Genomic DNA, 16,706 nt, shown 5'->3' on the forward strand with positions numbered 1-16,706 from the left:
AACCATACTGACCAAAATACACTCAGACATTTCCCTCTTGAATATGCACAGGGTCATTTTCTCCCCTTCCCCCCCCCTTCCCTCCCTCCCTCAACCCCCCCCCCACTCACTCAACATTCAACCTATATGATACATTAAACAATGTTGTCACACAATGAAAATAAACAAAAAATTTGTGTCTTCTACTTTTACACACTGGGTCAATTCATTTCGTCGCCTTCTTCTGTCATTTAGGCGGTGGAGGTCCGCGGTAGGACTTTTCTATTGTGTTCCTTATATGGTTGACTTGCTCTTGGAGCCATCTAGTGTATATTGAAGATCCAGTTCAGTTTCTGGTCAATTGTAATCCCCGGGATTTTGATTGGGAGAGAGGGGGTGCTCTCAGTGATGTAATGCAACATAGAAATCTGTGGCACAGTACATACAGATTCTTTAGTTTACAGTGTTGTGCCATCCTAATAACCTACTGTAACATCTGCCTAGAATTTCAGTACAGATGTAATGCCATTGAATGTCAGGGGGCAATGGCTGGATTTTCTCTTGTTCGATATTGTTATTACCTGGCACTCTCCCTTGTCATCAACCCAGGCCTGGATATTGTCTAGGTCTTGGTGTGTTTGGATCTGGACTTCTTCATTATCTCAGTGGTGAATGGTGTGAACATTTTATGGTAATCAGTGAACATCCCAACTTCTGATATTATGAAGGTCGGTGATGAAGTAGCTGAGGATGTTTGGACAATGAACAAGCCTGAGAACTCCTGAAATAATGTCCTGTGGATGTCCTCCAACCACCTCTTTAACCTCCTAGGTTGGAAAAAAAGTTAACTGGATACGAAATAAGAATGACAATTGTCCGTGTTTCACCTCACTCCCTTGCCTCCCTCTTTCCATTTCTTCTTTATCTTCCCCTAATGTCTTTTCTCTTCAACTCTCCCTCTTAAACTGTGTGCCACTTTCTCCCAGCTGCAAGTGGTTGGAAGAATCTCTCGTCCTGGTGGCATCAAGGAGAGCAGTCTCACAGGCAGGAGTGAGACCTCAAGCTCAGTGGCGTTCCCTCCTCAGAACACCAAACGCTGACTCTGAATCCTCCCCTTGGCCTACTTCCCCAGTGTGCATGTGCAGTAGGCCTAGGGAGAATTCAGAGTCAGGGCTCTGGCATCTGGGGAGATAGGAGCTCACCAGTGAGTGTTCCATCGGCCTGGAAAGCCACGCCGGGGATCAGTGGCAGTGGTGGATTCAAGTCGGGGATCGGGAGCAGCAGATGGGTGGTCTCAGTGATCGGCAGCAATGTTGAGTTTGTCTCGGCCAGCATTTTTTTTATTGGTGAGAATTAAACCCTAATGCTTAAGGAGCCTTGCCTTGTTTGTTGTTGTTTAAACATTGATACGTGATTTGCTGTTGCTACTGGGCTGCTTGTTTAGAAAAAAATGACTAGTTTTCTGAAAAAAGTGTTTATCCAACATAGGCCCAATCCTGATCATTTTGGATAATCAGAGTTGTTCTGTATTTTAATGCTGATATTTACTGCTCTTTGTGTCACCGACATCAGAAATTATGTTCTTTCTTTCTTTCATGGTGCATTTTCCTGCCTTGGGAAAACTGGGGTTTCTCCATTGTTTTATTAGCTTGGCAGCAGCAGTTTGTTATTCCTATTCAGCATTTTTGCTTTTTTGAGTCTCCCAGGATCTGTCTAGCAGTATTTCCTCTTTCATGTAATGCCACACTTTAACTTGATCATAGGTCCATACACACAAATGCTTCATTTTTTTAAAAAACTATCATTGACTTTCTTATATGAACCAAAATATTCACGGCATCAGATTTCAGCATTGGAGTATCAAATCCTTGCTACTTGGGGGTAATCTAGTTAGTCTATGTCTCTCACCAACTAATTCTCTACGTCTGGCCACTATCCTCAAGGATCAAGTCAGGAATGTGAAGGAATACTCTCCACTTGCTCAGATGAGTGCAGCTTCAGCACTCCAGAGCTTTGGAATATTGCAACTGAAAAAGCATCCCATCTATTACCATTCAGACCCTGCAGAGTCCTTGATGTTTCGGTCAGATGGAAAAATCTCAAAACAAGAAACTCTATAAATATATGCAACCTCCTCTGTTCAAAGGATACCATTGAATTTTCTAATTTATCCATGTAACTAAGCTACTAATTTTGGAATCATTACCAAAGATTTCTTTTGCACTCTCTTATTTTGGAGACCGTGATGACGACTCCCTGACCTTCAGCCTATCTGTGGACAAGGATAGGAGTAGACATGCTTGATTGGGAAAGGGCTAATTATGATGGGATTAGGCAAGAACTTGGGAGAGTAAATTGGCAACAGATGTTCTCTGGGAAATGCACTGTAGAAATGTGGAGCATGTTGACTATGAGGTCAGTGTAGAATAGGCTAATGTGCTAGAGCAAGGAAAGAGGAAGTCCTGGATCTTTTTAAAAGTATTCAGATAAATATGTCCCCAGGACTGGACACAAAATACTCCAGGTTACTACAAGAAGCAAGGAAAGAGATTGCTGTGGCAATGGCAATGATAATTGTATCTCCCTGGCCACAGGATAGGTACTAGAGGATTGGAGAAAGGCAAATATGGTCCCCTTGTTTAAGAAAAGTAAAAGGGAGAATCTTAAACTTAGCTTAGCGCCATTGAGCCCTGCGAAAGTGGTGGGAAAGCTATTGGAGAGGATTTTAGGGACAGGATTTGTGAGCATTGGGAGAGTCAACACTGCTTTGGTCATGCCTCCAAGCCTAATTGTTTTTTTTTGAGGAGGTGACAAAAGAAATTGATGAAGCAAGGTGGCATTCATGACTTGAGTCAGGCAAGGTCCCGATGATGGACACATTCAGAAAGACGTGAGGCATGGGATCCATGGAACCTTGCCTGCTCCGATTTATAATTGGCTTGTCTGAAGAAGGCAGAGGATGTCAATAGATGGAATGTATTGCACCTGGAAGTTGGTGACTACTGGTGTTCTGCAGAGGTCTGGTTCTGCTGCTCTGTGATATTTATAAATGACGAATGAAGTGGAGTGTTGGGTCAGCAGGTTTGCAGATGACGTGAAGGTTGGAGTTGTTGTGGATGACGTTGAAAATTATCGTAGGTTATAACAGGATATAGAGAGGATGCAGAGTTCGGTGGAGAAGTGGCAGATGGAGTTCAACCTGGATAAATATGAAGTGATGTACTTTGGAAGATGAATTTCAAGGCCAAGAACATGGTTATTGACATGATGCTCAACAATGTGGAAGAACAAAGCAGTCTTGGGGTTGGTCAATAGATCGTTCAAGGTTGCTGCACAAGTTGATAGGGTGGTCAAGGTGTGTTGGCCTTTGGTATTTACCTTCCTTTGGTGGAAAGAAAAGGTTTGAAAACCACAATTTTAATTGTACCTAATTGACTTATGTGGACGGTTTCATAACTCCAAAGGGAATAGGCCAATGACAATTTTCCTCCAGCAAAATATTTCAGTAATAATTGGGTCTACGAGCTGGATCATCTGGAGTATCTGGGTATGTACCAGACATTGAGCTTTGAAGTTCATGAGCAGACTGTGGGCTTGGAGAAAATCTGCACCGAGGAGTGGCTTCTCCACCATGGACAGTATGAAATCGCAGCGGAAAGTATCATCTCCAAGGCGTATCATTATGCGCTGCGTGCTAAAGGTCTTATGGTGGTATAGTTGACCCTCGTGGGTGTGTTCTGTTCTCTAAAGGTGTTGGCAGAATGATGCTAAACTTTGCTCTTGTGTTGACGAGGAACCGCCTGCCCATAGTTTTGTCTATGACGTGTAGTAACCTGTTTGTGTGGACAACTGCCGTAGCCATTAGTGATGGCTGGCCTGGGCGTTTCCCAGAAATGCTCAGGGCTGTTTGCGTTTATGAGCTTCTGCTCCCCCCAGCGCTGGTGATAGAAACACCACTGTGCCTCTGGTGACTCTGTTGGTCTGCAAGGGCGTGGCTGTTCACTGCTTGTTCAGGTTTTGGGCTGCTGCTCTGCCTGGGGATGCATCAGCTGATTCATGGCGGATTCGTTCTCTTTTTTTGGTGCACCAGAGAATGTCTGCCGTTGCTGCGACCTTGCAAGGGTTGCTGAACTCCGCATCTGCTAGCAGCAGCTGGATATCATCGGGCACCTGCTCTAAGAATGCTTGCTCTAACATGAGACAAGGCTTGTGGCTCTCTGCCAGCATGAGCATTTCGACCATAAGGGCAGATGGCATTCTGTCCCTAAACTGACCAGGTGCATAAGCCTGGCTGCTCTCTGGCGTCTAGAGAGCCCGTAGGTGCTGATGAGGAGTGCCTTCAATGCAGAGTATTTACCTTCCTCTGGTGGGTTCTGTCTGAGGTTGTCCTCTGGCTACAGTTTATTGGAGTCTGAGGTAATCTGCTTTATCTGGAACTATGCTTCTGCCTGCCCAAACCGTGCATGGGTGAAATGTCCAGAAAGTCGGGGGTTTGAGGGCAACTGCACTGACTGCTGCAGCATCCGTACTGTTGAGTCCGGAGGCATCTGGACTCATCGGGGTCACCAATATAGCGGCAGCTAAACTGAGTTGAAAGAATGAGACCAGTACTCAGTGGGCTCGTCTACACTCCAGTTGCTTATTGAAACTTCCTGCGCTGCACCTTATAAGGCCACAGGTACGTCCTTCCCTCACGCCAGAAACCACGTCATGACGTTGCCTCACATGCATGTAGACCTGACCCGGCCAGTGGAAAAGACTACCTCAGCAGTGCCATCTTGATGCGGCTGCTCCCCTGCTGTGACTGTAACATATGGAGCCAGTTCACCTGCCGTCAGAGATGTGCACCACCACACTTCTTCCTTTTCTGTGGATAATCAATTTTTCAGGATTTGAAGTCAAATGGGGATTAGGAAAATTTAAAAAAATATTGTTTTGAAACTGGTAAATTTGTGACATTTCAATTATTCTCCCAAATAATACTTTATTTTGTTATCAGGCTAGGGCTTGCTTGGTTGATGTTAGGTCATAATTTGATACTACCTTTCTTCTTTCTTTGGCTTGGCTTCGCGGACGAAGATTTATGGAGGGGTATGTCCGCGTCTGCTGCAGGCTCATTGGTGACTGACAAGTCCGATGCGGGACAGGCAGGCATGGTTGCAGCGGTTGCAAGGGAAAATTGGTGGGTTGAGGTTGGGTGTTGGGTTTTTCCTCCTTTGTCTTTTGTCAGTGAGGTGGGCTCTGCGGTCTTCTTCAAAGGAGGTTGCTGCCTGCCGAACTGTGAGGCGCCAAGATGCACGGTTGGAGGCGATATCAGCCCACTGGCGGTGGTAATGTGGCAGGCACCGAGAGATTTCTTCAAACAGTCCTTGTACCTTTTCTTTGGTGCATCTCTGTCTCAGTGGCCAGTGGAGAGCTCACCATACTACACGATCTTGGGAAGGCGATGGTCCTCCATTCTGGAGACGTGACCCAACCAACGCATTTGGGTCTTCAGCAGCGTGGATTCGATGCTTGCGGACTCTGCCATCTCGAGTACTTCGATGTTGGTGATGAAGTCACTCCAATGAATGTTGAGGATAGAGCGGAGTCAGCGCTGATGGAAGGGTTCTAGGAGCCGTAGGTGATGCTGGTAGAGGACCCATGATTTGGAGCCGAACAGGAGCGTGGGTATGACATGGCTTTGTACACGCTGATCTTTGTGTTTCTTCAGGTGGTTGTTTTTCCAGGCTCTTTTGTGCAGTCTTCCAAAGGAGCTAATTTGCCTTGGGGAGTCTGTTGTCTATCTTGTTGTCGATCCTTGCATCAGATGAAATGGTGCAGCCGAGGTAGGTAAACTGTTTGACTGTTTTGAGTTTTGTGTGCCCGATGGAGATGTGGCTGGAAGTCATGGTGGGGAGCTGGCTGATGGAGGACCTCAGTTTTCTTCAGGCTGACTTTCAGGCCAAACATTTTGGCAGTTTCCGCAAAACAGGACGTCATGCGCTGGAGAGCTGGCTCTGAATGGGCAACTAAAGCAGCATCGTCCGCAAAGAGTAGTTCACGGACAAGTTGCTCTTGTGTCTTGGTGTGAGCTTGCAGGCGCCTCAGATTGAAGAGACTGCCATCCGTGCGGTACCACATGTAAACAGCATCTTCATTGTTGAGGTCTTTCATGGCTTGTTTCAGCATCATGCTGAAGAAGATAGTAAAGAGGGATGGTGCGAGGAAGCAGCCTTGCTTCACGCTGTTATCAATGGAGAAGGGTTCGGAGAGCTCATTGCTGTATCTGACCTGACCTTGTTGGTTTTCGTGCAGTTGGATAACCATGTTGAGGAACTTGGGGGGTGGCATCTGAGGCGCTCTAGTATTTGCCAAAGCCCTTTCCTGCTCACGGTGTCGAAGGCTTTGGCGAGGTCAACAAAGGTGATGTAGAGTCCATTGTTTTGTTCTCTGCACTTTTCTTGGAGCTGTCTGAGGGCAAAGACCATGTCAGTAGTTCCTCTGTTTGCGTGAAAGCCACACTGTGATTCTGGGAGGACATTTTCGGCGACACTAGGTATTAGTCTATTAAGGAGAATCCTAGCGAATATTTTGCCTGCAATGGAGAGCAGCATGATTCCCCTGTAGTTTGAGCAGTCTGATTTCTCGCCTTTGTTTTTGTACAGGGTGATGATGGCATCACGAAGATCCTGAGGCAGCTTTCCTTGGTCCCAGCAGAACATGAAAAACTCATGCAGTTTGGTATGCAGAGTTTTGCCGCCAGCCTTCCAGACCTCTGGGGGGGGGATTCCATCCATACATGCTGCTTTGCCTCTTTTCAGTTGTTCAATTGCCTTATATGTCTCTTCCCGGGTAAGGACCTCATCCAGCTCTAGACTCAAGGGCTGTTGAGGGAGCTGGAGCAGGGTGGATTCTTGGACTGAGCGGTTGGCACTGAAAAGAGATTGAAAGTGTTCTTAACATCGATTGAGCCTACAGTCGACAAGGTTGTCATCCTTGGCGACTTCAACGCTCGCGTCGGCAAAGACTCAGAAACCTGGCCAGGAATCCTTGGCAAGCTTGGTGTCGGCAAGTGCAATGACAACAGGCACCTCCTGTTGGAGCTCTGTGCAGAACAACGGCTTGTCATTACTAACACCCTTTTCCAGCAGAAGGACAGCCTGAAGACTACCTGGATGCATCCCCGATCCAAACACTGGCTCCTCCTGGACTACATTCTGGTGCGAGGAAGAGACAAACGAGATGTGCTCCACACCAGGCTCATGTCCAGCGCGGAATGCCACACTGACCACTGGCTTGTTCGCTGCAAGCTCAACCTTCACTTCAAGCCAAAGTTCAAGAACAGTTGAGCCCCCACAAAGAAGTTAAATGTTGGAAACTTGCAGTCAGACGAAGTGAGAGGAAACTTCCAGGCAAACCTCCAAGCAAAGCTCGAGGATGCAAACTGCTTCTCGGACACATCTCCTGAAACCCTCTGGAATCAGCTGAAAACGGCCATACTGCAATCCACTGAAGAGGAACTGGGCTTCTCCTCCAGGAAAAACAAGGACTGGTTTGAAGAAAACAACCAGGAAATCCAGGAGCTGCTGGCAAAGAAGCGATCTGCCCACCAGGCTCACCTTGCAAAGCCTTCCTGGCCAGAGAAAAAACGAGCCTTCTGTCTCGCATGCAGCCATCTTTAGCACAAACTCCGGCAGATCCAATATGAATGGTGGACTAGCCTCGCCAAACAAACCCAGCTTAGCGCCGACATTGGCGACTTCAGGGGTTTTTACGAGGCTCTAAAGGCGGTGAACGGCCCCTCACCCCAAGTCCAAAGCCCTCTGTGCAGCTCAGACGGCAAAGTCCTCCTCAGCGACAAGATCTCCATACTACCAAGACAGAATGATTTAGAATTATTAATATGTAAGGGTGGTATGAATAAGTTTATTTCGGTAATGTATAAATTGCGTCAAAAAGAAGGTCCTAAGTTAGAAATCCATAAATCAAGATTAAGATGGGAGGTTGATTTAAATAGATGAAGATGGTTGGTTGCAACTATTTAAAAAAAAAAAGACAAAATGTAGCGGTAGCTATGAGGAATGAGACTCACAACCACCATGTCGGGGGTTTCAATGACCATTTTATTCAAAATTTGCGCGCACCCCTTTTAGGGCTGCGTGAGCTCCGCCCCTGCGCAGGCGGTGACATCACGCTTGCCTGAGGCGCATGCTCCATTCAAACCACATGGCAAGAAGGTCCCCCAACAGCGCCATCTTCTTGCAGCTGCCCTGCCGTTGCCGCGTTACAAGCGGGGCCGGGTCGCCACAAGTATGTGCACTACCACACAATCCCCCCCCCCCCCCCCCACAGAACCGCCTTGCACGTCCTGCCGCTTGGGCGGCTGCCCTCGGCGCGCTTAGGTTGGGCCGTCTGAACTGGCTGACTGAGGTCCGGGTGCGCCGCCTTGAGGCGGTTGATCGTCCACAGTTCTCCTGTGCCCCCAATGTGCAAAGTGAAAGTCTTGCCCAATCGTTGTAGGTCGCTGTAGGGCGCTAAAGGGGTACGGTTTGCGAACCTGGGACGGAGGTGGCGAGGAGAGCTTACTCCGAGAGCCTGCTAATAAGGTCTGATTGTCGTCTGGTGTCGGGGCCGAAAAATTCTCTGGGTAGCAAAAATGATGCGCAATAAACCAATTCCGTGGATGATACCTGCAGATCCTCCTTCGGGGCCGTTCTAATGCCGAGCAGAATCCAGAGCAACTCGTCCGCCCAACCAGGGCCGATGAGGCGAGCCATGAGGGCCAACTTGAGGTGTCGGTGGAATCACTCCACTAGGCCGTTGGCTTGAGGGTGATATGCAGTGGTGTGGTGGAGCTTGACCCCCAATGTGCATTGGTTAACTGCATTTTCAGGATATCTGAGAAATGCTTATGCAGCCCATTTTAAACATTAGAATACTTGTATCGGCTGATCCTGACACCTCCCCATTGCCGTCGTGGAACCTGCCCAGGATCCCAAGGTCCCTTCTTCTAATCCAGACACCTCCCCATCACTATCACTGATCCTGCCCAGGCACCCGAGTTCCTCGTCCAGATTCCCAACACCTCCCCACTGCCATCATGGAATTTATCAAGGTGCCTGAGGTTCCTGCTTAGATCCCAGACATCTCCCCACCGTTGTCGCAGATCCTGGCAGGCACCCAAGGTCCCCGCTTCAATTCCCCGATGCCCAAGATCTTCAATATCTTCCCACTGCCATTGTGGAACATGCCCAGGAACTCAAGGTCCCTGCTTGGATCCCTGACACCTCCCTACTACTATCGCCGATCCTACCTGGGAGCCTGAGGTCACCGGTCCAATCCCAGCCCAGCAGAAAACAACAAAACACAAGGGAAGTTTTTTCAAACATGAAATAAAGTTTATTTCTCAACTTGAGTACACAAGAGCTCCGTTGGATTCAAAATGTCGCTAACAACGCGTCAATGTCCCACTTGAGCACAACAGGTTTTTAAAAAAAAATCAACTTTTTTCCAACTTGTGACCTCATGTCATCATCGAATATTTTCGCAGATAGGATAACTGACAATTTTGGTCAAGTGGCTTTTGGATAATCACAAACATACTGTATATTAAGTATATTGGTAAGGCTTTATCTGCAAACTTATGAGAAAGGGAGGAGTTAATTATGAATGAGGCAAGGTTAGCACAGCAGATGGTGCACTGCTGTTACAGTGCCAGTTTTAATTTAAAGGTGGGTGTGCTGAGGGCCTAACTGGGCAGTTGCATGAAGGTGAATCGAGCTCCAGTGAGGGTCTGACTGAGGCACTGGCACAGAGGTGAGTCAGGTTGCGTTGAGGGCCTGACCAGGACATTGATGTGGGGATGAGTTGGGATGCGCCGAGGGTCTAACCAGGACACTGGCGTAGGAGTGAGTCTGGTGGCACCAAGGGCCTGACCGGGACACTTAATGTGGAAGTGAGTCGGGTTGTCAGCACAAGAGGAGGGCTTAATTATGACAGCAGCAGGGTTAGCGTAGTACCTGGCATAAATAACACCCTTACAACTCCAGCATCTGAAGTTCAAATTTGCAGGAATTAAAGCTGATTAAAATGAATTTTACATAATTAAAGACTAAATACTGATTTTTATCCCCAAATTATATTTTCCACTGCCATTTGTCTTTTAAATGGTGTTAGGTATTTGAACAGTGAGTCTCACAACCAATGTTGTCTTGGGATGAGCAATTTAAAAAAAAAAAAATCTTTGTTTTGGCACAAAGGCTGCATTACCTAATCATTATTTGATTTGCCTCAGTTTTTATTTCTCCATTAAGGGTTGTTTTCTTATCTTAATTGGGCACCTCATTGTAGTTTTGGGAGTTAAGTGGAATACTAAGACAGATTTCATTTTCTTTGTGATTTTAATGTTGTCCAGAATCATTCAGTCCAATTAAATGGAAATCAAAATGATCCCTCAAGTAAACATTTTTTACTTTGTAATATTTTGCAGAAATGTAAGGTAAGCTGCAGCAAATGAGTGATGAAAGGTCACAAAATGACTAAGGCATTAACACACAACCATCGTTATCTGATCTATGCTAATATTTTTATTTGAATATTCATGTATTTATTATTTGTATATCATGCTTAGGCATTTCTTAAGTCTCTTATACTGACATGAGCAGGCAGTTGAGCTAAAATGTGGCTATTACTGCGTGGTTCCGAGAACTTGACCTGTTTTTGTTAGTATGATCTGTGTTTGACAACCTCACTACTAATGCTAAAGGAGTTGAGCATTTATTCACAGTGCCTGTTCAGACATGTTTAGATTTGGGAGGCTGGCCCCTGTGTTCTGGATTCATGTATTTTCATTGTGAAGAGATGCTCTTGTCTCACTACAGAATCGTAACTTTTTCACAGGTTTGAAATGAGACCTGCATTTAGTGCTGTTGACAGGAAGAGCCAGTACATGGAACAACATAAGACCACGAAACCATTAAGCCTTTTGAGCCTCTGCCATTTAATGAAGTTCTGGTTTATTAACTCTATCTTCTGCCTTCAGTTCATATCCTTCTGTCTCAGATTGTGCTGTTAATTGAGACAGCATTAACTCTTTGGTGGGAGAAAGTTCTAAGTTCTTCATATCTATCATTTATATCATTTGATATTCAGCTTTTAAAGATCAATCAAACTAGTCTTCGTCTAAACAGTTTATTTGGACTGAGAGTAATTGAGAAGCTGATTTAGATTTCTGCAACTCTTTGGATGCTATTTTTAAAAAAAATCTCAATCATAAATATGCCTCTGTTGCGGTAGTGGAGACTCACAACCACCAAATCGGGGGTTTCAACGACCATCTTATTCTAAACTCTTTTTTTAAAACTTTTAAAAACAACATAAAACAATACAAAGAAAATATACAATAAAAATAATCAACAAACTCCCCTCCCTCCCCCCCCTCCTAGCCAGCCCCCGCAAGGGGAGCCAAAAAAACATAGAGCATATACATCATTTTGAGATGTTTCTAAACTCATATTCCAAGTAAGGCGACCACATTTTAACAAAAAAAGATTAATTATCATGTAAATTGTTATTTTTTCCATATAAATACAAGACCTCAATTCATTATGCCATTATATTAATCTCTACATTATCTTTCCAAGTAATTGCTACACATTTTTGTGCCACTGATAACACTAAACAAACAAAAGCTATCTGAAATTTATCCAACCCCAAACCAGTCAAAGGAACCATGTAACCCAACAAAAAAATCTCTGGGTCTAATGGTAATTTAATTTTAAATAATTTCTCCAAAATTACCCTAATTTTTTCCCAAAATGGTTGTACCCTATCCAAGACCAAACTACATGAAAAAAGTTCCAGTATTTAATCCTCATCAAAAACACAAATCCAAATTACTAAATCCATATTTTTTCACTTTCTCCGGAGTCAAATATAGCTGACGCAAAAAAATATAATTAATCTTACATTAATCAATTTAGTTACCCCTTCATGACACATAACCTCCCAGTTCTCCTGAGGGATATCATAAGTTGAATCACTTTCCCATTTATTTCTAGATTTCTTGTAACAACCGATACATATCTGAAATAAAGCCCCTCCTTGGTATAGAGGATATCGAAGATTCAAACTTCGTTAACTCAGGTAATTTCATATCCTTTCCATAATTATCCCTTATCAAAGCTCTAAGTTGATAATGTACAAATAAAGAATTTAACTGGTATTCCAAATTTCTCCCTCAATCGATTAAGAGAAAGGAACTGTCCATAACATCATTCCTATTAACCCATATCTTAAGTAAATTCTTTAATACTGGCATATTCTAAATTCACGCATGGCCCTTTCAGGTGACGTCATCACTCTTGCCTGAGGTGCACGTTCCATTCAAATAACCCGGAAAGAAGCTCCCCCGACGGCGCCATCTTCTCGCGATTACCCCGGCTGTACAAGCGGGGCCAGTTCGCCATGAGTATGTGCGCCGCCACACAACCCCCCACAGAACAGGCTTGCACGTCCCGCTGCTTGGGTGGCTGGCCTCGGCGCTTAGGTTGGGCTGTCTAAACCGGCTGACTGAGGTCCACGTGTGCAGCCTTGAGGCAGTCGATCGTGAACAGTTCTCCTTTGCCCCCATGTCCAAAGTGAAAGTCTTGCCCGATCGTTGCAGGATTCTATAGGGACCTTTACAAGGTGCGGTATACGAACCGCACCGGATGAAAATCTACTCAGCTGAACCCAGTTCCTTGGTAAACAGGGCGGTCAGCTGCCATGGTGGGATGGAAGTGGGGGGGCTAGTGAGCTGTGCTTCCTCCGAAGGTCTGCTAATAAGGTCTGATTGTCGGCTGCTGAGTTTGTCCGGGCTGAAAATCTCTCCGGGTAGCGACAATGGATGATACTCCGTGGATGATATCTGCAGATCCTCCTTCGGGGCTGTTCTAATGCCGAGCAGAACCCAAGGCAATTTGTCTGACCAACCCGGGCAAGTGAGGCAAGTCACGAGGGCCAACTTGAGGTGTCGGTGGAATTGCTCCACTAGGCTGTTGGCTTGAGGGTGATATGCAGTGGTGTGGAGCTTGACCCCCAAAAGGTTTGCCACTTGTTCCCAGAGGGCAGATATGAACTGGGCACCTCTGTCGCTCATTATGTGTGCCGGTACTCCGAATCTGGCGATCCAATGGGTGAGTAGGTTCCTGGCACACGTCCTGGCAGAAGTGTCTTTCAGCGGAATGGCTTCCGGCCATCTCGTTGCTCAGTTGACCACTCAGTGAGTAGCGGGTGTCCCTGAACACTGGAAGGGGGCCCACAATGTCTACAGGTGTATGTTAGAATCGCTTGGCCACAGAGTCGAACTGTTGTATCGAGGCTTTTGTATGACGGTGGACTTGGAGGACTGGCACTGCCTGCAGCTCCTCGCCATCTGGGCTACATGTTTCTTGAGCCCATGTCACACAAAGCGCTCTGCCACCATCCGAACCGATGTTTTGACCGAGGGGTACGCCAAGTCGTGGACCATGCTGAAAGCCCACGACTTCCACTGCGGTGGGACGACAGGGTGCGGCGAGCTGGTGGAAACAATGCAGAGCAGCGTGTCTGGGCTGCTCAGCAACTTTAGGTTCCTAAGTTGGAGGCCTGTAATGGCGGTGTGGAGGGCCTGTGTTTCCGCGTCTTCCCTCTGTGCTTGCGTTAGCTGGGCATAGTTCAAGCCGGGAGCGAGGCTGTGGATGGTGGGTCGTGAAAGTGCATCTGCCATAACATTGTCTTTACCTGCACGGTGCCGGATGTCGGTGGTGAGCTCCGACACATAGGACAGGTGCCGCTGCTGGCAAGACGACCAGGGCAGGGGTCTTTTGCCATAGCGAGGACTTGTGTGAGCAGCTTGTGGTCAGTGAGCATGGTGAATGGCCTACCCTCCAGGAAGTATTGGAAATGTCTGATGGCCAGGTACAGGGCCAGGAGCTCCTTGTTGAAGGCATTGTACTTTAGTTCCGTGGGTTGGAGGTGCCTGCTGAAAAAGGCTAGCGGGTGGCACTGGCTGTTGACCCATTACTCCAGAACGCTCCCAATGGCTGTAGCCGACGTGTCCACTGAGAACGCGGTGTGAGCATCTGGCCGTGAGTGGACCAATGGAGTGCAGAGCTCTTTTGTTGCAGTGAAAGCGCCCTCTGCCCTTTCCTTCCATACCGGGACTTTGTCCTTCGCAGCGATCAGTGCAAATAATGGTCACATGATACAGGCAGCCCCGGGGATGAACCGGTGGTAGAAGTTCACCCTGCTGACGAACTCCTGTAGGCCCTTGAGGATGGTGGGCTTCAGAAACTGATGCACGGCTGCGATCTTTTCTGGTGCCGGTGTGGCTCCAGCCGCCGAGATGGTATGGCCCAGGGACTGCCTGCCAAACTGGCACTTGGCTACATTGACCGTGAGGCCGAACTCTGCCAGATGGGTGAACAGTGCGCGGAGATGGACCTTATGCTCGTCGTCGTCTCGACTGGCAATGAGGATGTCGTCGAATTAGGTGAACACAAAGTCCACGTCTCTGCCCACCGCATCCAGCAGGCACTGGAAAGTTTGGGCCACGTTCTTTAGCCTGAAAGGCATCCATAAGAACTCGAAAAGGCCCCGCGGTAACGATTGTGGTCTTACCGATGTCATCAGGGTGGAACGGGATTTGACGGTAAACCCGTACCAGGTCGACCTTTGAGAACACGTGGGTGCCGTGCAAGTTTGCCGAGAAGTCCTGAATGTGCTCTGGGATGGGATATCGCTGTGGCTTGGTCGCATCATTAAGGCGACGGTAGTCCCCTCAAGGGCGCCAACCCCCAGATGTATTGAGGACTATGTGGAGGGGGCAGGCCCAGGGGCTATCAGATCTACGGATGATTCACAGTTCTTGCAGTTGGGAGAATTCTTCTTTGACCAGTTGTAGCTTTTCTGAGGGGTAATCGTCTGGCTTTGGCATGAAGAGGGGGGCCCTGGGTTGAGATGTGATGGTAGACTCCATGTTGGGGCATGGCGGCAGTGAACTGTGGCTGTAGGATGGAGGGGAACTCATCGAGGATACTGGAGTACTTGTCCTTGGGGGCGCTGATGGCAGCTCTCTCCGGGTTACATGCGTCTGTGGTATCAAGGCGGACGGATTGAAAGGTGTGGGCGTTGACCAACTGGTTGCCCTCGACGTCCACTAGCAGTCTGTGCACCCAGAGGAAGTCGGCCCCCAACAACGCCGTGCCCACCGAGGCCAGCACAAACTTCCAGCAGAACTTGTCCTTTCCGATCTGGATATGCACTCTGCAAGTGCCGAAAGTCCTAATGGAGGATCTGTTGGATGCCCATAGGGTAGAGCCCCGTGCTCGGGTGCGGGTCTCGAGGGCTGTCAGGGAGGAGCACGCAGCCATGGGCGGGCTTGTCGGTCATGTGCAGGAGGGTGTTCATGTGTCCAGCCGCTGCAGCCATTATCGGCGGCTGACCGAGTTGTTTCGCTGAAAGATACAGGGCTGCCTGCACTTGCGGGCTTGAGCCCCCCCCCCAGCACTGATGGTAGAAACATCAGGTGGGGTGGTGCTCCTCCGGCTTGTGCTTGAGCGGCGCTTGTGGCTGACTAGGCCCTGGGCAGGTGACTTGGCTGAGGGCGGCCTCGTTCTCCCGTTTGGTCCGCCAGAGGACGTCTGCATAGGCCACAACTTGCCATGTGTTGGAGAAGTCCTCATCTGCCAGCAGGAGCTGTATGTCTTCGGGCATTTACTCGAGGAAAATTTGCCAGAACAGGAAACACGGTTTGTTGTCCTCTGCTAATGCCAGCATCTCGTCCATCAGGGCAGACGGGGTTCTGTCTCCTAACCCATCCAGGTGTAGGAGCCTGGAGGCTCACTGCTGCGGGGAGTGGCTGAAGGTGCCGAGGAGAAGGTTCTTGAGGGCGGGATATTTACCATCCTCCGGCGGGTTGTGGATGAGGTCGTCCACCCTCGCTGCGGTCTCTGGGTTGAGTATGCTCACAGCATGGTAAAACATCGTGGTGTCTGATGAAATGTGTCAGAGGCGAAACTACACTTCCGCCTGCCCAAACCAAGAACGTAGGTGATGTGTCCAGAAGGGGGGGGGGGGGGCAGTTTCACCACGACTGCGTTGATCTCCGAGGAAGCCATAGCGAGAGGCCAGAAAAATGTCTGGACTCGTCGGGGTCACCAATGTAGCGGTAGCTACGAGGAATGAGATTCACAACCACCACATTGGGGGTTTCAACGACCGTTTGATTCAAAACTCGTGCACGCCCCTTTAAGGGCAGCGTGAGCTATTCCCCCGCGCAGGCAGTTACGTCATCATGCTTGCCTGAGGCACACGCTCCATTCAAACCACGCGGCAAGAAGGTCCCCCGACAGCGCCATCTTCTCGCGGCTGTCCCGTCTGTGCGGCGGTACAAGTGGGGCCCGTTCACCATGAGTATGTGTGCCGCCACACCTCCATGTTTTACGAAGTTAGGAGCATGATGCAACTGATTAATTTAGTTTATTGTGTTTAATCCTGTTGTGTTTCAGAAGTTTACCATTTCAATTATTTTGCCTCCATTGTGCTGTTTTTTTTTAATTGACCACTTTCAACTTCAGCTACATTATCACAAATGCTGTGATTTTTTTTGTTTTGCTGCTACTGTACTGCTGTTGTTTCTTAAGGATGTCTTGATTCCACTTCCAATTCTTTGGATTCTGAAGTGATTGAGGAGACCAACATGTGGCCTGCAGAATCTTTCACAG

At 47.7% G+C, this 16,706-nt stretch overlaps 1 protein-coding gene across 4 annotated transcripts in view; it reads left to right on the forward strand.

The window, feature by feature from the left end:
- The window catches only part of LOC138763989 (serine/threonine-protein kinase N2-like), a 206,164-nt gene that overhangs the window by 27,091 nt on the left and 162,367 nt on the right, over positions 1–16,706 (forward strand). Inside the window, exon 2 of one of the 4 annotated variants that reach the window (XM_069939117.1) lies at positions 5,693–5,807. The exons of 2 other annotated variants lie outside the window; for them this stretch is intronic. The gene's annotated coding sequence lies outside the window, so the exon portion shown is untranslated. Of the gene's footprint in view, positions 1–5,692; positions 5,808–12,020; positions 12,106–16,706 lie in introns of all 4 variants that reach the window. One more of the 4 variants, XM_069939116.1, reaches the window with a different exon arrangement.

Source organism: Narcine bancroftii, chromosome 5, assembly GCF_036971445.1.
Source record: "Narcine bancroftii isolate sNarBan1 chromosome 5, sNarBan1.hap1, whole genome shotgun sequence".
NCBI classification, from domain to species: Eukaryota; Metazoa; Chordata; class Chondrichthyes; order Torpediniformes; family Narcinidae; genus Narcine; species Narcine bancroftii.